The sequence below is a fragment of the Phoxinus phoxinus genome (genome assembly GCF_949152265.1).
Source record: "Phoxinus phoxinus genome assembly, chromosome: 6".
In the NCBI taxonomy this organism is placed as follows: domain Eukaryota; kingdom Metazoa; phylum Chordata; class Actinopteri; order Cypriniformes; family Leuciscidae; genus Phoxinus; species Phoxinus phoxinus.
This window is the reverse complement of record NC_136881.1, coordinates 19,546,924-19,569,894: the sequence shown is the minus strand read 5'-3', so window position 1 is coordinate 19,569,894 and position 22,971 is coordinate 19,546,924.

The window sequence follows — 22,971 nt, the reverse complement described above, 5'->3', positions numbered from 1 at the left end:
GATATATGAGGTGCAAAACTGACTTGTGCACTTGCGACTCAGAGGCGCGAGAGAAGGGGCGCGGGCGGGAGCGGGGGTGTTTAAAGGAGCCGTTCTATTGGCTGGCGCCTAGCCAATGAAATGGGTCTTTTATTGTACGTGATGATTTTTATACACATTTTCATATTTTGTATAACTTGAAACACAACAATAATTTAAATAAAAAGAAACAAACAAACATTTAAAAAAAAATAATAATAAAGGGCATCACAAACATAGGCTATGTTAAATTCATTTAGCAGAGATACAGATCTCTGGGCTTTTTGATTTTTTAAAAACTTTACAGACTCAAACTACATTTTAAAGGCTGCTTTAGCAAAATTGGGTTTTGAGTTACTCCATTTAGTTTGATGAATATATAATTTTCATAATAACAAAAACAAATCGATAACATATATTGTTCCCACTCAATTGAGGGAAACATAACCCAAACAAATTTAGATGGAGGAGAATAAAATATTAACAAAAAGAGATCTAATCGATTGGTTACTGCATTAATCATTAATTAAATGATAAATAAATACTGCGTTACACCAAGAGCCCTGATTTCTGAATAGAGATACATTTTTGGCAGAAATAGAATTGATTACAATAAAATATTCTTTAACAGAAATATGACAGTAATACCCCAAAACTCACCATCAGAATTCAACAACTGACCAACTAATAGTAGGCTATATCAGACTCAAACCAATGTTTAAAAAATAAAGCTTTTCTTTGGTGTGTAATATATTTATTATTCCAAATAAAAAACGAGTGAGGAGAGAAGTTATGTTTAAAAGCCAAACACCAAGTCAAAAATAATTGCTTGTGAAAATCAGCTTGCGTGTTAAGCCATGTTAGCGTTTCAGATAGTCCACGAGGAGGCGGGTTTCGTGACATCATCACGTACAATAAAAGACCCATTTCATCGGCTAGGCGCCAGCCAATAGAACGGCTCCTTTAAACACCCCCGCTCCCGCCCGCGCCCCTTCTCTCGCGCCTCTGAGTCGCAAGTGCACAAGTCAGTTTTGCACCTCATATATCGCGAAAAGAGTAGCAAAAGTCAAGGCGCGAAATTTGAACTTGTAGTGACAGATTTGAGGAGTTGCAAGTGCCTATTTGAGGTTGTACTGGGAATATGAATGTTAGAAGAAGTGCAAATATATATTGCACGTTTGTGTCAGTCATTGTATTTTTGTGAATGGCATTTTACACATCTGTGACTACTTGTCTGCAGCTTCAAATTCAGAATACAGGTTTGTGACTATTCTCTGCGAGTACAAATTTCAACATTCAACTTCAGATTTTTATTTTACAGGTTTTCACATCAGAGCTGTGAGTGTAAATTTGAGCATGCAAGTACAAATATTTATTGTACAAGTTCTCAAATTCACATCTACGTGCTCTCGAGTTTTGCTACTCATTTACCTTCATACAGTAGCGCTCTGCAAACGCAGCATATGTGAAAGCACTATAGCGCGTGCTGCTCCAGTACCGCACACGCACTGCAACACGCACCGCACACGCACTGCATACGGAGTATGTGTGAAACGGGCGTCACGACCAATTCGTACGAATTTGTACGAGTGATTAAAAGGTGGCTAATTCGTACGAATTTGTACGACCTCACTCGTACGAATTTGTACGATTTGTCTAAACCCACGTGACGGTTGGGTTTAGGGGCGGGGTCAGGGGTAGGTCATTCGTATGAATTCATACGATTTTGGCAAATCGTAAAATATGTACGTTTTAGCAAAAAACGTACAAATTCGTACGAGTGAGGTCGTATGAATTGGTACGAATTAGCCACCTCGTAAAATTCGTACGAATTGCCGTGAGATCGGGTTGGTGCTTCTCAATATCCCTCCTCGTCTCCTCGCTCCTCCATCCTATGACCCGGAAACCGATCGAGCTCAGCCATCTTGAAGGACGTCTCAATTCTCTAATTGCACCGCGAGGATCGAGGAGTGAGGAGGCTTCCTGAGGAGCGATGAGCGAGGATACACAGGTGTATCCTATGCGGAAGTATTTTATCAACACGTATCTATTCTCCTCCCCCTTCATATCTGCTCCAAGTGCTAACCATGGCAGAACATACAAACACACATAAATGTGAGTATTAAGTTATTGTAAATGTGGGTTATTTTTTGACAGTGCCTTTAATTTCGATGTATAACGTGTACTTTTCAGCACAGTTTTAATTATGTTTATTATGTCTCTTGATTTTACTGGCTTATTGCTTTTATTTTTTTAATTAATGCCTCTTATATTGGTAAATGGGAAATAGAGAATGATTTTAATTTATTAAATTATTTTAGTTAATTCGTTTTGATGTGTTGATTACAGATTATATTTGTAGTTTATGCCTGCAGGGGTTAATATGTAACACATTAACATTTCAAACTGCTTCACTGTAGTGTCAAATTATTTCTTACAGGGACTGATGAGGAGACCGAAAACTTGATAAAATTGCGAATGGAGCTTGGTTCCGACTTCACTGGGAAGAGGAACAGTGCCAAAAAAAGCCTGGATGTGAGTTATGTTCCAGTATGCATGGAAAAATATGCTTTGTCTTCACTTTGTTTGATAAATGCAGTGAGGTTTTAGATAATATTTATAATAATATTGTTACACTATCTTTGTCTGTGTTTGATTAAATAATTTGTTGATTTTTATTGTGTAGTAAAGTTCTTCAGAGGATTGGTTTAGATGGAAAAGTTACACCAAGTCAAATTTCCAAAAAATGGGATAATCTAAAAAGAAAATATAAGGCAAGTACAAAATGAATGAATGCATTTATTTCATTTGGTGTAAATTTTCTTCTTGCTAGTTTAATAGAGAATAGATTTATTTTAGTAGCTCCGCTGTCCTCCTACGGGAACTGGAACAGATAGTGGGGAGGCCACAGCAGCCGCCACATGGGCGTGGTTTTCTGCCATGCATGAGGTTATTATTGGGTGGAGGCCGTCTATTGAGCCTCCCATCCTGATCGACTCATGCGATGCAGAAGTCACTAGCTGTTCTGCTGTGGCCAAAGACCCTGGCTTGCCACCATCCGCATCTGTGGAGGAAAGGGAGGAGGAGGACACAACGTCCTCTGCACCGTCTGGCACAGGCAACTTTCAGGAGGAAAGACCCTGTACTACTTTGGGTTCCCTGCCACCTAAAAAGAAAAGATCCAACAGAGTGCTAGATTTTCTAGAGAAGGAGACTGAAAAAGAGGAGGAACGTTTTCATGCCACGCACAAATTAATGCAATCTACTTCAAATCGGTTCCTTGACCTCTTTGAACAGTTGATTAAAAAAAGTTGAACACAATCTCTGTTTGTCATTTTTGCTTTCAGATTTTTTTTGTGTGCCATTATATGCCTTAATAGATGTTTTATGGTAAACACAGTAGCCAGATGAGTACAAACTAAAATATTGGCGTAATTGGCAAACATGTATATTTACATTAAACTATTTTATCTATTGATAATGTGGGTATTGCAAATAATTGAATGCATGAGGCTAGAGACATGGGGATTTTTTTTTTTTAATCCATACACAATCTGAACCTAAACATTGTGTGGAGCAACATTTGTCTTTATGTATCTACAAATAATCATGCTCATTTAACTCCACCGGATACACCTGAGGAGCTGAGAGTTTTGCCGTCAGTCTATCACGCCAGGCATTCCCTCTAACTGGACAGGGTGGAGGTAAACCGACATCATCCACAACTTCAGTGGCTTCAATTATGTCTCCTGTTGTCAGGCAAATGTTATGCAGACCTGCACACGCCACGATAACTGTTGGGGAAAAGGTGTGGTCCACCTCCAGAGACTTGAATAGCAGGGACCTCCAGCGTGTTTTCATCATACCAAAGACCCGCTCAATTATGGAGCGAGCCTTGGCGTGGTGGTGATTGAAGCGGGCCTGCACTCTCCCTTGCACTGGCTCCCGGTATGGAGTAATGATGGCCACAGGAAGGATGATGTATGGGTAGCCTCCACCCCCCAAAAGGAAGTATCCTTGTGGAGGATACAATGCCTCTTTATATATCTTGCTGTTTCTTAGGACTCTAGTATCGTGGACAGAACCAGGATATCCCACAAAAACATTAAGGAACCGGCCCTTCCCATCACATACTGCCTGCATCTGAATGGATGGGAAGAGTTTTCTATTGATGTAGTCCTGGCCAGTGGGTCCAGCGGGGGTCTTGATGCGGACATGACATCCATCAATAGCACCCACACACTTGGAGAAGATGGGGCTGTTGGCCAAATTTTCAAAACCAAGGACAACCTCATCAAGGTCTTGTGCATCTGGTAACTGTATGAGCTGCTTGCGTAGGGCTGCAATCTTTATGGTTCCTGTGTGAACCAGCCTGCAAACAGAGGATACTGGCACCTGAAAGGCCCGGGCCACCACACTGTATGACAGACCATGTGCTAGCCAGTACACAGTACACAGTTATCAGTATGGTTATGTGGTGTATCAGTATAGCATCCTTATTAAAGCTTCCATAGAGTCCCGACTCAGTCGAAAGTCCAACTTGAGGTTCTGCCTACCATCAAAATATAATTTTAGCAGTGGTATTGTGACGAAGAGGCTGAGGCAGTCGGATCCATCTGCAGTATTTTATTAACACAGGTAAGCCAGCAGAGATAAGCAGACATAAAACTCAAAACAGCACTCAGGTAAGGGTAATCCAAGAATGGTCAAACAGGCGTGAGTCAGGGGCTGGCAGCATTGGTTCATAAACGAGATCAGAGTCCAAGTCAAAAACACAAGAGCAAACACGGGAAAAAGCTAGAGACAGAGTTTGGGTAAAACAAGACTTCACAAATCAACAATGAACAGAGCAGTCCAGATAAAGGGGAGCTGAGTGTACACAGGTGATAATAATGATATGATGAGGAGGTTAATCAGGAGATAATGAGCAGGAGTGGATAATGGGAATTGCAGTCCTTAATATGCAGGAGAGAGCGATCTATTGAAACCAGGAGGAGGCGTTGTTGAGCGGTCCGTGACAGAGCCCCCCCTCCCCTGCGAGCGGCTCCGAAAGCGAGGACCTGGTCGACGGCGGGGTCTACCACGGGGTCTTGGAGCAGGTCGATCTGGGTGGTCCCAGTGAAAAGCAGCAGTTAATGTGGGGTCCAGGATATCCTGAGACCTGACCCAGGAGCGCTCCTCAGGACCGTACCCCTCCCAGTCGATAAGGTATTGCAACACCCCACCGTGACGTCTGGAGTTCAGGATCTCACGCACCCGGAAAGCTTCCGCGCCGTCCACCTCAATGGGGGGAGTCTGCACAGGAGCGACCTCCTCCCGGCTCCTCTCTCTCCTGGGGGCGACAGCGGGTCTGAAAAGGGACACATGAAATGTGGGTGAGATCTTGTAATGAGCAGGGAGTGCCAAACGAAAAGAAACTGGTGTTATCTGGCGAAGAATCTTAAATGGCCCGACGAAACGAGGAGAAAGTTTCTTGCTCGGAAGCTTGAGACGGAGATTTCGTGCAGAGAGCCACACCCACTGGCCGGGTCGATACCTGGGACCCCCACGCCTCCTCCGATCTGCCTGATGCTGAAAACGGCGGATGGCGCGCTCCAAGTGAACGTGAGCAGCATCCCAGGTGGCCTCGCTGTGCCGGAGCCATGCATCTACTGCTGGAAGGTCGGATGGCTCCCCGGCCCACGGGAAGAGGGGAGGCTGGAAACCTAAAACACATTGAAAAGGAGTTAGACCCGTGGCAGGCTTTAACAGGGAATTCTGGGCATACTCCGCCCAGGCCAGAAAGCGACTCCAGTCCTGCTGATTCTGGTGACAGTAGGTTCTCAGAAATCGAATCAAATCCTGGTTTAGACGTTCAACCTGCCCGTTGGCCTGAGGATGATAACCAGAAGTTAAACTGACAGTGACATTGAGTCTGGAACATAACTCTCTCCAGACACGGGAGGTAAACTGGGGACCGCGGTCAGTGACAATGTCCTCGGGCAGACCAAAGAGACGGAACACCTGGTTGAGAAGAGCCTCGGCTGTCTGTAAGGCTGTGGGCAGGCCGGTCAGGGGTATAAAACGGCAGGACTTAGAAAAAAGATCCACCACAGAGAGGATAGTAGTAAACCCCTGGGATGGAGGCAGATCCGTCACAAAATCCACTGCGATGTGCGACCAGGGACGCTGTTGTACTGGCAGAGGTTGTAACAATCCAGCTGGTTTGAGATGGGAGGATTTCACTGTGTTACAAACAGAGCATTGATGAATAAATTTTATGACATCAGACTGGAGTGAAGCCCACCAAAACCGATTGGAAACTAGCTGTAAGGTAGCCGCGATACCTGGATGACCCGCGCTGGGGGTGCAGTGAACCCACTGAAGCATGCGGTGGCGAAGTCCGGGCGGAACAAAGAGACGGTCAGCGGGACACTCTGGCGGAGCGGGATGATCATTTAAAGACGCGGTGATCACAGAGATAAGGAGCCACGATGAGTGTAGTGGGAATAATGGGTTCAGGCTTAGATTCTTCAGAAGGATCGTCAAACTGTCGAGACAGGGCGTCAGCTTTGCCGTTCTGGGAGCCCGGTCTGTAGGTGATCTTAAAATCAAATCTTGAAAAGAACAGAGACCAGCGAGCCTGACGAGCATTCAGACGCTTAGCTGACCTGATGTACTCTAGATTCCTGTGATCAGTGAGCACTGTAAAAGGCTGACGAGCTCCCTCCAGCCAGTGCCTCCACTCCTCAAAGGCAGCCTTCATGGCCAGGAGTTCGCGATCACCCACGTCATTATTGCGTTCTGCAGAGTTGAGCTTGCGAGAGTGGAAGGCACACGGGAACATTTTCGCAGGATTACCATACCGCTGAGACAGGACAGCTCCCACTCCTGTGTTAGACGCATCCACTTCAATGATAAACTCCCTCTCAGGATCCAGGTGATGGAGAATAGGAGCAGAAGTGAATCTTTCCTTGAGCTGAGCAAAGGCCGAAGTACAATCCGCTGTCCACTTAAAATATTTCCCCCCTCCTCGAAGCAGAGATGTGAGAGGAGCTGCAATTACACTGAAATTGCGGATGAATCTGCGGTAAAAGTTGGCAAAGCCCAAAAAGCGCTGCAGCTCTTTAACAGAGGAAGGTTGGGGCCAATTCACCACGGCTCTGACCTTGCTGTCATCCATCAGAACTCCGTCCGCACTGATGATGTAGCCCAGAAAGGAGATACGTGTTTGGTGAAACTCGCACTTGGAGAGCTTGGCATAGAGCTGGTTATCCATCAGGCGCTTGAGGACCGCACGAACATCTTGGACATGCTCTTCAAGGGAATCAGAATAAATCAAAATGTCATCAATGTAGACAATAACTCTCTGATGTAACATGTCCCAGAAAACTTCATTTACAAAAGCTTGAAAAACGGAAGGACTGTTTGAAAGCCCGAAAGGCATTACCCGATATTCGTGGTGCCCGGATGACGTAGAAAACGCCGTTTTCCACTCGTCACCACTCCGTATGCGAATCAGGTTGTATGCGTTCCTTAACCCACTGGGGTCGGCAATCACGCCGGCGTGATTTGCGCGATTTTTTTAACATAGCAGCTGAATAAACTTAAAATACTCCGTCAAATATGGTCATACAGACTTAATAAATATGAAAAAATAATCTGTGAGATGTCTACTTTTGTATGTGTCCACTTACAATCAAAACAAAACGTTGTGCTTTTGTAAAATAAAGAAATTAAACAGGGTGTGCTTTCTGTCTCTCCGTCTCGTGAACTTTTTTTTTCTTGAGCACGTCTCTAAACATAAACAAAACTCAGCGAATACTTGTCACACATTTGTGAGCTCTATATATTTATAATCATTTAAGTGTGTAGTTTTAAATGATCTGATTCAAAACGAAAACAAATATTCTCTGTTTAAGTAATTTGTATAAAACCAACAAGATATCCAAGTTCTCTAATCCTTCCTCATTAGTTTTAATGTTACCATACCCACACGCGCAAAACATATAGAGATGCAAATCGTCCATGCGTCGCGCGACCGCGCCCATTACATCAACAACAAAGCGCCGCCAAAATTCATCAGTCCTGCAGTCGTCGAGTTTGGAAGACATGCTGTGAGATTATTGGATTTACCGAAGAAGAAGAACGCGATTTGAAGACAAGAAAGATTTTAAGGTAAGAAATAATTCTGAATTATATTAGTTAGTATTGTTGCATAAACTTCACATTGCAGTCGAACTGTTGCTCGATGCTTCAGTGAATGTTCTCAGTCGCGCTGTGTGTTTGAAATAGTTCGACCCGAGCCCACATCAGCGCGGCATTGAACATTTTATCTTATTATGTAGGTAGCCAATGTGCCTGATGCTTTCACTTGATGCAACGTTCGTTTTTGTGATTAAAATACATGTAAAATATTACCATAACACCTGTCTTCCTGTGTGCGGAAATTTGTTTATGTAGCCGTGACAACGAGACACGTGCATGCGCGCCGGTGTTAAGAGCCTTGTTGCTCTGCGCGCTGATGCGCTCATCTGTTGACATTTCCGAATAATTTCCACACAAACAAACGTACATGTGTAATTAGTATGAGAAAAATATATATTTAGGCCTATCGGACGAGGGCCGGGCTCGGACAGAAAAATCCGCAAAACGCCCCAAACATAGGCTTCATGTTTTTACTCCAATCTCATTTCATAACGTCATATCGATGTAAACATTTGAAGTAACATATGATAATAAATATATTTTTCTCTAGTGTAGTGTTACTGAAGTGTTCCTTTTTAACGATGCCTGCTATAGCCTACTATTGTTATTATTTTATGCAGTCCTGCACGTATGCCTGGTGTTCATTTTATATATATATATATATATATATATATATATATATATATATGTATATATATATATATGTGTGTGTGTATATATGTGAGTGTGTGTATTTTATAAATTTTAAAAAGCAGTTTTAACCAGAACAAATCTAAAATGTATTCCCAAAATCGTGCAGCCCTAGTTTCTCTTGATATCAGCATGTTCACAGTTTTTTTTTATTTTTTTTTATTTTTTTTTTAGGTATAGTCCTGCTGACTTCAACATGAGCATGAGGAGATAAAGTGAAAAATCAAACATCTGGGAAATTACAGGTATGTACTATGTTTCAGGAATGGCACAAAGGTGTGTGACTGGTTAAGTCTCTGTCTTTAGTTCAGTGTGTTAAATAATGTGCTTTTTTGCCATTTGTTGTGTATCTTTGGATTATGTTGTGTTGTAAATAAATCCAAACAATCAAAAAGCCGTTCTTTTTAAAATCTCCTCATTCTTTGTTAAAAGTTCCTCATAGGCCCTGAGAGCTCCTAATAGGGCCATTATGGAAGGCTCTTTGTCTCTCTCAAGTGTGAAACACTCAATATTCATGGTGGTTAACGCCTACTCGCATAAAGCTTTCTTACACAAGACATGTCATACAAATTTTAAATCAATATATTGTCTGTTCTGAATGAGTAGTCAAGGTGATTTTCACATAGTTTTGGAGCAAATATTCTAGGCTACGTGATACAATTTTCAAAAGTCTTGTGAATAAATAATCAGTTTGGGTTTCATAACCTCATTTCAGTGACTTTTTTTTGTCATTTTCACAAACCACGCATAAATGTTATTATATCAAAACTACAAACTTTTACATACATGCTGCTGACATATTATTGTAGCAGAGATTGTGCTGAATGCAGTGTAATACGATTTTAGCCATGAAAATGTCACAAGTAACAGAAATAAGCACAATTATCAGAGCATGTCAGAACACCTCCAGGACCCAGAAAACCCCTCAGACCCCAGAGGGTTAAATCCAGCTTGGTAAAGTAGCGGGCAGTACGGAGCATCTCCAGGGCTGCTGGGACTAACGGGAGAGGATAGCGGTATTTCACGGTCACTTCATTAAGACCACGATAGTCAATGCAGACCCCCATCCTTCTTCTTAACGAAAAAGAATCCGGCGGAAGCCGGAGATGTAGAGGTAGTAATAAAACCTTTAGCCAGCTGTTCGTCAATGTACGCCCTCATGGCCTCTGTTTCAGGTTGTGACAGCGGGTAAACTCTTCCGCGTGGAGGTACAGCCCCAGACAAAAGCTCAATAGCACAATCCCCAGCACGGTGAGCAGGAAGATAAGAAGCTTCTGTTTTCGCTGAAAGCCAGAGCTAGATCGTGGTATTCGGGGGGAATTTTCTGAAAATCCACTCCTTTGAGCGAATCGCTGTGGAGTTCAGTACCTCGGACAGCGGCCATGCAGTTGATTTGACAGAATGCGGACCACTGGGAGATTCTCCCGTCAGACCAGGAAATGTGGGGGTTATGTTTCTCTAGCCATGGAAGCCCCAAGATTATAGGATGCGCGGGCGAGTTAATCGTGAAGAATTGGATGGTTTCAGAATGCTGTGTCCCGAAGCTGAGCGTGAGGGGTTGCGTGGTGTATTGCACCTCTCCAGACCCCAGGGGGCGTCCATCCAGCGCTTCCACGGTCACACCAGACTCACATGCAAGGAGAGAAACACGATGAGTTTGGGCAAATGCAAGGTCGATAAAATTTCCCGCAGCTCCAGAATCAATCAAGGCTCTTAAGTTTACAGTTCGTCCATTAAACTTCAAAGAACTATTCACAGAGAATAATTTAGAAGAGTGATTAGAACTCACCGCAGCAGAATTCTTGAGCGCTGGATTAACCGGACAGGTTGCCCTCAGATGTCCCGCCTCTCCGCAATACATGCAGAGATGATTACGGCGTCTCCTCTCCCGCTCCGCCGTAGAAAGGCGTGTGTAACCAATCTGCATGGGCTCCGACTCCGCGCCGGGGGAAGCACACTCGAGGAAACTGGACCTGAGCGGTGTGCGCCGGGAGCGAATCAAGTTGTCGAGGCGGATGGCGAGCTCCATAATTTGTTTCAAGGATTTACCGTCGTCGCGGCACGCCAGCTCTCCCTGGAGATCCGAGTTGAGTCCCTTGCGATACAGGAGCTTTAGAGGTTCCTCATCCCATCCAGCTTGGGCTGCGAGGGTCCGAAAAGAGAGTGTGTAGTCCGCTGCGGTCGAAGTTCCCTGGCGTAACGTGAGCAGTAGTTCTCCTGGATCCTTTCCTCCCGCTGAATGTTCAAACACCTCTCTAAATTGGGTTAAAAACTCATCATAAGAAGGGAAAGAGAGCTGACCTCCATACCAGAGGGCGGTAGCCCATTCCAGAGCCCGACCGGTGAGTAGGGAACATATGAAGGAGACGCGGCTCTCATCAGTGGAGTAGGACTGTGTCTGCTGGTCAAAATACAAGCTGCACTGCAACAAAAATCCCTTACAGGCAGCAGGTGAGCCATAAAATTTCTCAGGAAGGGATAACTTGGGATGGTTTGAACTGGTACTCACGGCAGGTGGAACGAGAGCAGGTGCCGCTGGACTCGGAGCCTGATTCTCAACCGCGCTCGGCGGGGATAGAGCTCGAACAGATCTCACGAGCTCCTCGGTGAGAGCTGTTAATTTTACCAGCTGTTGCTGATAGGAGGCCAGTACATTAGCTTGAGAGGATACCTCGGAGGCCAGTCGATGGAAATCTGCTGGATCCTGTTGCGGTGAAGTCTTCTGTGACGAAGAGGCTGAGGCAGTCGGATCCATCTGCAGTATTTTATTAACACAGGTAAGCCAGCAGAGATAAGCAGACATAAAACTCAAAACAGCACTCAGGTAAGGGTAATCCAAGAATGGTCAAACAGGCGTGAGTCAGGGGCTGGCAGCATAGGTTCATAAACGAGATCAGAGTCCAAGTCAAAAACACAAGAGCAAACACGGGAAAAAGCTAGAGACAGAGTTTGGGTAAAACAAGACTTCACAAATGAACAATGAACAGAGCAGTCCAGATAAAGGGGAGCTGAGTGTACACAAGTGATAATAATGATATGATGAGGAGGTTAATCAGGAGATAATGAGCAGGAGTGGATAATGGGAATTGCAGTCCTTAATATGCAGGAGAGAGCGATCTATTGAAACCAGGAGGAGGCGTTGTTGAGCGTTCCGTGACAGGTATGGTGGCATTTATTTCAGCATAAATCAGGGTAGCTGTTCTTTTAACCTGTAATTAAAAAGATCATGTAAATATGTTTATTATGTATAATCACATAGCACTGTTCAGTTTAAATTAAGAAATGATACACAACAAAGAAGGCTGTTAATCTGAATTCAAATATTAACCCCACAACATATCTGCACAGTATTTTTAACAATACCTCAGCCAGGAGTAGTACACAATGACGCAATCGTGCTTTCCATCTACTTGAGCAACGCTGGTCATGTTGTGCAATTTGGTGAAGAATGTGGTGTAATGATAGAGCACAGGATATACCTACTATTGTTTTCATCTTATTGTAGATGGAAATGTGTAATCCTAATTGGTTTATGAACTATCTATGAACGGCGGTGTCCAGCTGATGACCCTGCAGCTGTCCCAAAGGCACCGGAGGAGGTGCGACAGGCTGGAAAGCCAGAGCAGGTAATGCCACCTCACCTGTACAACAAACTGAACACCCTGGGCAACCAGTGACTCCTGCGAAAGGGCAGGTGACAGCCAGGAAAGCCTGGTGGACAGCTGGGAAAGACCAGTTGACGGCGGGAAAGAAAGCACTAGGAGTGGGCGGCTAATCACCCTACCCACTAGCGACCTGGTAGCCCCAGGACGCGCCACCCTTGACTACGAAGCAACAAAAGAAAAAACAGCCCGGGGGCCCTCCGAGAGGCGGGATGGAAGATGGGCCCACAAGGACGGACCAAAAGGCAACGACAGGAACGAATAACGACAACGAGAAAATCCTCTGGAAGTGTGCGTGTGGATGGGAGAAGGTGACGTCAAGCAGGGGGCTGCGTATCCATCAAGGGAAGATGAAGTGTATGAAGCAGGCAGACCAGCAACATCGCACTGCTCAGGAAGCAGGTCAGACGACAGGGTCCAGAAGCCGGGAGTGCAACCACAGTGCTGCAGGACCCACTGGTGCTGAGTCTCCTGAAGTGGCAGAAGGAAACCCCATGATGGAGAAGGTACCCTGCGAACACGAGGACACCAGCCCACCAGAAGCACACCCGACAAAGCCAATAACAAAGCAGCCAGGTAGGCGCGACAAGATCAAATGGCCAAAAGCGAATGACCGGGTGGCGTGGCAGAGTCTGGATGCTGACGTGAGCCAACTTTTGGAGCTGGCGTTGAGAGGGAGCGTCGAGAGCAAGCTGAACATCATTGGGGACATCATCTTCGAGGTATGCAGAGAGAGGTTTGGCGTGGTCAGTAAGAAAGAGCCCACAGCCCCAGGCAAAGGAAGAAGAGAGAGAGAGATCGAACAGCTCATTAAAGCAAGGCACCAGCTCCGTCGGAACTGGAGGAAGGCTGCATCTCAGGAGAAGGAAGGCCTGAAGGTCCTGTGGGACGAGGTCAGACAAAACCTCGCCAGGCTGAGGAGAGGGGAGAGGATTAGAAGGAGGAGGAAGAGAAGAGAGAAAGAGAGAACCAACTTTTTCAGAGATCCCTTCAAGTATGCCCGGCAGTTGTTGGACGAGAAGAGAAGTGGCAAGTTGAACGTCAGTAAGGAGGAGCTGGAGCAATACATCAAGAGCCAGTATAGTGACGACAAACGAGCATCACAGCTTGGTTCTCCAGGGTATGTACCACGGCCAGTCCCCCCCCCCCCAACTTTACCGTTCGACAGTTCTCCACCTAAGTGGAGGAGGTAATCAAGAAGGCAAGGTCAGCATCAGCCCCAGGGCCGAATGGGCTTCCCTACAAGCTCTACAAGAACTGCCTGCAGGTTGTCAAGGCACTGTGGAAGCTAATGAAAACAGCTTGGAGGAAGCAGCAAGTCCCGGCAGAGTGGCAGCAAGCCTTCGGTGTATTTGTTCCCAAGGAGCAGAACTCCCAGACCATCAGCCAGTTCAGAAGCGTTGCTTTGTTGAATGTAGAGGGAAAGGTTTTCTTCTCCGTTCTGGCAAAGAGAATGACCAACTTTCTCATGGCAAACGGGTACATCGACACAGGCTGCCAAAAGGCTGGAATCCCCGGCTTTCAAGGATGCATTGAGCACTCTTCTCTGATTTGGGATCAGATCCAGCGTGCCAGGAGAGAGAAGAGTGATGTGCATGTGGTTTGGTTGGACCTGGCCAACGCATATGTGACCCGTCACGGAAAGTAGGGACACAAGTCGGCAGCACAACTTTTGAGCAAAATGAGAAAGAAGCGTTTTTTTTCAAAACTGGTGATTTTCGCTTTTTTGCGGAATCTGTTAGTTGAGATCACGAATAAGCCTCTCCATGTTTTAGATATCAATATTGGTATATTTAAAATCGTACATTTTTAGGTTGAAATCGGCTTGTTTTGTGAGATTATAGCTCGCAGTAGGGGCGTGTCATTGTCTGTGTATTTCCATACTGGAATTTCCATACTTTGTTTCTTTTGTTATTTCCCCCGCCCTCCAAGGGAACAGCGTGGTAGGACTGGGCGATATAATATCGATAAAAAAAAAATATTGATATATTTTTTAAATGGGATATGGAATTAGACCATATGGCATCGATATAGTTCGAAGTTGCGCTGTGATCCTTGCTGCAAGCAAGCTTCTGCGTGCTTTTGTAGCAGTCTGCGTCCAAACAGCCCAGTGTACAACGCGACAAATACTCACATTAAATGTTTACGCAGAGGAACAGGACACTGCAGTTCTTAAAAGTTCATTATTTGCATGTGCTTTAAAGCCTTGCCGGTTAAACATGTCATTCGCTGCTGAAGCGCTGTTCTAATGCGCTTTTCTGCGCGCAAACAGCCGACGCGCACATGCACTAGAAGCCTGTCTAACAGCGCCTGGATACTGGACTAAGTTATCTTTCGAGTCTTTTTGAGCTAATACTGTCAAATACACTCAAGGTTTACATAAAGAAAGTTGGTTATGTCTAAACTGAAAGGAAACCGAGAAAATTTTGAGAAATCTGCGTGTCATATTATGCGTACATATTAGACGCATTGCTTTCAGGTCTTAAAGAGACAGTAGCCCTAATAGTAAACATGCAGCCGCTTGTCCTTAAAGGGATTGTTCACCCAAAAATAAACATTTTGTCATTCTTTACTCACTTTAATGTTGTTCCAAACCTGTATTCATTTATTTCTTGTGCTGAACACAAAACGAGCAAACAGGACGTGCAACAAGGGACACAATAGTTAGACACTATTTTTGATTTGGATTTCAAAAATCAGTGATTGCCATTTGTTGCATTTTTTTGGTTATTCTGTAATCATTGCATGCATCACTAATAAATATTCTAAAAACAAAAATATTTTCGATTGTGATTCATATATATATATTAATTAGTGACAATAAAATGTATTGTTTTTGGTAAATTTTGACAGCTGTTTGGGGGATTATTTTATGAGGCCAAACTCTTTCTACTTTGCTGTAGGCCTATACAGAAAGGCTGAATACGTTAAAGCCTACCTAATCACTGTAGCCTGAAGGATGAACAAATGAAATTAAAACCTTATGAATAAATAGGATATCTTGTAAGATACTGCATGATCCAAATATAGTATTATTTGATACATTTTTTAAGTTTTCATTACATTTTGGGCATTAAATCCACGCTGAATCCACCTTTCTGATGGGATCAGTTTAATCCAGATTTTTTGGATCAAAGTGATCCAAATCCTACAAAAAAGTTCTGAAAAACCCAAACTAAAGGTTTGATCCGGATCAAAACCAAGATTTGATTACGTGATCTAATCCGATTATGTAATCCGTTTTTTCTTTTGAAAAACCCATTTTCAAGATTTGATCCAATCCGTTATCCAAAATCCTAGTGGATTACTTTTGAAAAATCGGGTCCAGGCGTACTGTGCAGGCTCAAACTGAGCTTGGTGACGTGAGCAACGTGTCTGACAGTTGTCAGTCTTCTAGTAGCTGTGCCGACAGAAATCAAATAATTCCCTTCCGAATCTCACAGAGACGGAGAGCGTGAGTATTAGCTGTCCATGAGCTAGCAGCAGGATCAACTTTATCACTCTCTGTGGGCTACTCCCTTGACTTTATCGGACTTTATGCCTCCACGTCCCCCCGATTGCTTGTGAGCTTCTCCGCCGGTCTATACGGTAATTTCTCTACAGTGCGACAGAGAGTCGCGTGATTATGACGCAATTGTTAGCCTATTTTTTACAAAAACGGCTTCTACGGGGCCGTAACGTAAGGTACAAGGTAATGGAGCCTTTTATACATTGTCGAGTTTCTTTAGACAGCAGGTGAGCAGTCAGTTTCTTTACACAGCAGGTGAAGTTCTGCTACAATGGCGGCTCCCGGGGAGGCTTCAGTTTCCGGCGGATGGATTACCCCCTTGGTTATTATGTGCACGAGCGTGAATCCCGCGATATCCATCTTTGATCTCACAGGTGTCAGATCCACTGCGAGAAGAGAGAACTGTCCGGCTTGCCTGCACTTTTTTCACTCCTCCCCTCAATGCAGCCGCCTACTCTCGCATACATTTCAGGCGAGGCAAGGCGCATCTCAAACAAGCCTCCGTCCTCGCGTCTTTTCCTTGCGTCCTTCCCTCGCATCCTGAAGAGGTGGAGCTAAGACGCGAGGAAAGAAAGCAAGGAAGGGAAACGAGGATGCACAAATGAGAAGTACCCCTGTTTGAGCGCTTCAGATACGCCCTTTGAAATGGGACAGAGCTGTAGTTAGCAACAATTTGTTAATATTGTGACAATAGGCCTACATGTTGTTACTTTCATTTTCAAAATAACCAGTGGTGGAATGTAAGGGACTACAAACTTCGTTAATGACAAGGAGGTTTTTTCACTGCAGAATACATACCTTTACTTTTACTCTTGATACCTTAAGTACATTAGAGTATGCAAGATAATTTTGCTTAACTAACGTTTGAAATATGACTAGTAGTTTTTCCCCAATGCGGTATTATTGGTTATTAAAAGTACTTTAGCGTAATAAAGTATCTCAATATTTATTCCATGAGTCAGCCCTGCAAACCTGTTGGTAGACAACTTAGTAGATAGTGGAAATAGCATATTGCATTGTCCATAGCAATGAATTCTCTTTTATTTACACATTTAATGTTGCATAAAAATAAATAAACAGATTTTTTTTTCCTTTTAAAAAATATAAGTGAAAAAAAGTTAAACAAGAATATATATTTAAAATATATATAAATATATATACAATATTTCTCAAACATTCTTTCAAGAAGAGAAAACAGCCTGTCCATCCTCTCCCTACTCTCCTGTGCTCTCCTCTGCAGTCCCATGTATTCTCTAATCAAGTCCAAAAACTCGTCCTCTTCGTCTTGCCTTCTTCGTGGTGCTGATGCTGCTGCCGGTGCTGCCCCTGGCTCCTCCTCACCATGGGCACCCACTGCTGAACTTGGCCCTGGTCTGTCCTCAGGGATTGAGGCAATGAGGACAGGGGGGTTGATGCAATGCCTCTGTCCCAACACCTCATCCATGAGGACGAACCAGGGCCAAGTTTCAGCAGTGGGTTTCCCACTCACACCCTCACCTGTCCCAGGACACTTCTTAAGGCAGAGCAAATTAACCATGGCTTGTTAACAACAACAGCACAATAAAAATGTTTTTTTCAATAAGCCCCATTTTTGGGCCTGTATGGGAGTTAGGCTATCTTCCCCAGCAGACCCATTTTCTCCACAATTACTATAAAAAATAAGAAAAGGGTTCTTATGAAAAATATTAACACAGTGGTGCAATCTTAACATTAGTGCATCGTTAACACTGCAAAATATGACACATCAGGACATGCATACAAAATACTTTAGAAATCATATTTCTAGATACTCAAATTTGGTTAAAACCTTTGTAGACATTGCTTGCATGACAGCACTACAAAAACACATAAAAGTGAAACCCCATTGCCTTATCTACTGCTTTTCTTATTGTTGTGTGCTTTATAGGGTGAGTGATATTTCTTATAATACACAAGTGAGACAGACTAGTGCAAATATTACAATAAGATTTAAGATTTTATTTAATTTATTTCGTTTATTTATTTATTTAATTGCAATTTAATACATTTAGCTGTCTGCTCCTTGCTCGCTGAAACAATTATTAAACTAAATATTAGCACAAGTTTTGCCTCAAACCACCTGACAAATGAAGCCACGCAATGGTGATGCCCTTAAGATGAAGTTTATAAGAAAGAAAAACTTAACTCAGGTTTTGCTAGCTATTTGAGTAAATGAAAACATAATACTTACATTTAAATGTGAATTTGCCGTCCACCACCGAAATCTCGGCCGTCATTTTTTAAAATAAAAATGCTGTCGTCACCGGCACGCGATGACTTATGGGATAGGATTAGGCCGCAAGGATCCGTTTATGCATCCTTCTTCAGTATCACCTCACTGCAGTACAGGAGATCCAGGGGGCAGAGTTGGATCCAGATCTAAGGGGTGGAGATTGGTAGGTTTAGGGAAGGGTTTAGGGATCAGGGGGTGGAGATTGGTAGGTTTAGGGGTGGGTTTTGGGATCAGGGGGTGGAGATGGGTAGGTTTAGGTCAGGGGTCACCAAACTCGGTCCTGGAGGGCTGCTGTCCTGCAGAGTTTAGCTCCAACCAGGTCCAACACACCTGCCTGAAAGTTTCTAGTATGCCTAGTGAGACATTGATTAGCTGGTTCAGGTGTGTTTAATTGGGGTCGGAGCTAAACTTTGCAGGACAGCGGCCCTCCAGGACCGAGTTTGGTGACCCCTGGTTTAGGTATATGTAAGGTGGGAAGAGTTGGATCCAGATCCCCCTGGATTTCGTGTTCTAAAGTGAGGACCATCTCTCCTTCTTTTTACGGAGAAACGAAGGGTGCTTTTGGCGTCACTTTTGAATAAGGGTAGCCTTCGTCGCGGCGCTATGACGCAATCGGCCTTCAAATGCGACCTCCGAAGTGTGCAGCCTTTGAATTGGGACATCCTTCGTCGCGCCGCTGTGACGCAATCGGCCTTCAAATACGGCCAATGCAGCCTTCACATTGGGACACAGCTATCGCTGTTCAGAAATCCAACATTGTGGCCACGTGCAACTAGCCAATAGTACTACTACTGACAGTAAATCGCGATTGAGCGGCAAACTGATGTGAATATGCTCTATTGTTAGGGGAATATGCTCTATTGCTCCAGTGCGTCATCAAGTAGGGGCGGGGCCAGGAGCTCAGTGGCTCCAGTGCGTCATCGAGCCACTGTTTTAGCCCCGCCAAAAAAATCCGAAACACAGCAATGGTGAAAAACTTTTTAAAGGTCTAACTCCACAATTCAGTACTTCACAGCTCAGTCTTTTTAATATGTTTTAGCAATACATTTCTTACATTTATAATGTGTTTAGATTTTTTTTTTTCAATTTCCTTTACAGGGACTTTAAAGACATCTTCTAAACGTCTATTTGACATCTGACAGGAAACGTCCTAGATGTATTGCAGATGAGCAAACACTCTAAAAAATACGTCTTCCAGATGTAAACACGCACATCAAATAGACGTCTCAGTGATGTACGTGTGCTATCTGGGTAGCGACCCCTAGCGGCGAAAAGAAAATACATATTGTAGCTAAAAGCCTTTTCCACAATAAGAAGACTCAATGTGAAAATTCAATGATATCTCAGTATGGGTGTCTTAAAAATACTTATCCAAGAATAAAAAGCCAAATATAGACAAGCTATGACGGTCCGTTTAAGTTTTGATAGTTTGTTTTTTCGTTAGAACCACAAAAAAAATAATAACAACAACGAGAAACCACCCTATTTTCGTTTGTCGGTTGTGGTTTCTGAATCCAAAAACGAAAAACCACAATATAAATAACGGTCCGAAAAATTCCTTTTTTAATTTCTCCGTTTGAAGATCTACCTTAAAAGAAAGATAGGTTGGCCAAGTGACCCAGAAGTAATAGTAAATATAGCCTATCAAAATAAAAGGCAAGCTTTTAGAACGGTCATAATATGCAGCACCAACATTATACCAGAGTAACGTTAGAAGAAGAAAAAAATCAATCAATAAGGCTTATTTACTGTAAACCTGGACCGAAAGAAATATGTTAACAACAGTAGTTTATTACAGTGATTTAATATCGTGCCTATCCACATACACATCACCAGTCACGTTTAATGAGCGCATTTGTTTGGTTCAATACAGTTGGTAATATAGGCCTAGGTTATAACCTAAGAACTTATTGTGTGTGCAGAGTTGTTAGGCTACTGTTAGCGCTATATTATATAATTAAATTAATATTTAATGTGGTTTCCACCATAATGCTGGAAAAATAACAAAATATTCAGACGCCTATTTGTCAACGTAATACGGTGACGCATTGCTGCAACTGTCACATACATATTATTTTTTCCCATCAATTATGTCATTAAAACTACATATTTTTCTCGTAATAACGAGATCTTATGTCGTTAAAAAGACATATTTTCTTGGCCTTATAAGGACATGTGTAGTCATACAAAATATGCTTTTATCCACATAAAATTGATAGCCAATCGTGTCTTTATCATACATCTACGTTCAAAAAGCTGAGGAAATAGCAGCACCCAATGGACATTCATGTTAAAAGATAAAATTCTGTACACACCTTATTAATAGCAGATTTAATTGCACATTAGGCTAAGTGTTTACCTCCCATAGAAAACCCTTATAATAAAGAAAAAGCTTAATGTGGCTTGGCTACTTCAGTGATAAAGATCTAATGCTGTACACACCTTATTAATAAACCATAATATAGAAAAGCAGACGAGCCCAGAATATGAACGCAATGCATTTAATTGTTAAGCGTTTAGAAACCCTTTATTATAAAGAAAATAAAGGTGGCTCTTAACATGTCTTTCTATGGGAGAATGGCATTGCGGTGCAGCAAATCCTTTAAATGGTAGCCTATTCAATGCAAAACAAAAATGAAAAATATAAGTAGAAATTATAAAAAAAATTATTGTGGCATTAATTAGCCCACAAACAACATTTATTATTTTAAATAATATTTTAAATATTAAAATATTTTAAAGCCTAAACAAATTTATTTAAAGAAAAACACCAACGTTGGGTGTTTATCTGTATAGGCTCAGCCACCCTTTTCAAACTGTCGCAAAAAATCCAACAGAATTTGATTTGTTAAACATGAAGAGGACTTATCCGTCTGGCATGGCCGCTCACTCTAACGTTAACCAAGTAAAATATTTGCTATTATTAAGCCGGAGTGTGGAGCGCGCACTGCATGACATGGAGGCGCCGGTGCCATCACTCGCATTTTCCTATCAACAGTGGAAACAACTTAAAATACTCCATCATTTCTGGTCATACAGAAAAGAATAATACATCAGTCGTAACTACTTTTATTTGTGTAAACTCACAAGAACAAGAAAACGTTGTGCTTTTGTAAAATAAAATAATACGAACAGGGCGCACTTTCATGATGTTTGTGAATTGGAGCGCGTCTCAAAAATGAACTGAAAAACAGTGTATAGACAAGCCTCACAGACATGAGAAATATCTATATTTAAAGCTTATAAAAAAATGTCCACCAACGAAAAAAATCCAATCGAAAGCAAATAGGCTACATGGTAGGCTACCATCTGATTATGTAATCCTGTCAGTATGAAAGGCGCATCTAGGCTAAATTACAGCGGAGATTGGAGATATTTTTGCAGGCAGCCTACACTGATTTAGAAAAGACTAGTTCATTAATAAACAATTAAAATGCTTCGTTATTTTTTTCAGACACATTTATTATCATTAGCCTACTTTTGCCCGTGCTTTGTGGCAAAAGTTTTATGCATGCGCTTAAGAGCGGAATATAGGCTATAGCCTACATGCACCCAAGATTGAATATAAATGTGCGATTAGTCCTAATTGCTTAAAGGGGTCATGACATGGGTTTTTTTATTTTATTATTATGTTCCCTTAGGTGCAATTATAGTATTACTATAGTTTTTTTTTACAAAAAACTTTTAAAATGTAGTGATTTATGACCTTTTCCCACCCTGTTTCTCATCCTCTGATTCAAACAGTCTGTTTTGGGGGTGTTTCCCCTTTAAGAGTTCAGTGTTAACGCCCACTGTTATGATTGGCTAACGTCAGTGCCTATGCATCAATTATTAACGCCCCCAGCCAGAATATTTGCGGATTCGGCGTATTTAAAAAGTAGTTTAAAGTTTTAAATACATTACTTACAGTTTGCGTCGTCGTTGTTGAGCCCAGAATAGTCGGCACGGACTTATCTTTGAGCAACAGTTTTCTGGCAAAGGCAGCATCATTTTGGGATTTGTTCTCAAAACAGTCATCCTTCAAATGTATAGAACAAACGCTTAAACTAACACTGCCGTGACTGAGACGTCCGCCAAAAATAAAGTGCATCCATTTTTCCCTGACGACTGGATCTTTTGCAGCGTATTCAAAGATGTTGTTTGTCCACAGCCAGGAACAGCACATCTGCGTGGCATCGTAATTTCCCTGTACACAGACCCACTCGCTGTCCGTCGACTGAACACTTGTGAGGCGCGCAGCGCGCGGGCGCGACAACGATACAAAATGAGCGTAGTTGCCTTGCGCTTAAAGCGTAGTTGTCTTGTGCCGGAGGCGGTCGTATGCAAACGCAGGTACGTCACTTCGTACCGTGACGTCACTTCTTACCATGGATCCAGACCGAGCTGTATTTAGAGCTTGATTAAATAAATGATTCGTTTATAATGGGGAGGACGTCTTAAGCTATGAAACTTGCAGGACGTTTTATTGGTACAAAGACCTCTTATATAACAAAAGATCAAGGCAAATTTGGTTTCTCATGTCATGACCCCTTTAAATGAATGACTACTCTAGAAAAATATTTAGTCTATCTATGGCAACTCTAATCAATAGCCTACATTTAATATTTGACATTATTTAATTAGTAATTAGTATACAGCTCTTTACATAAAATTAG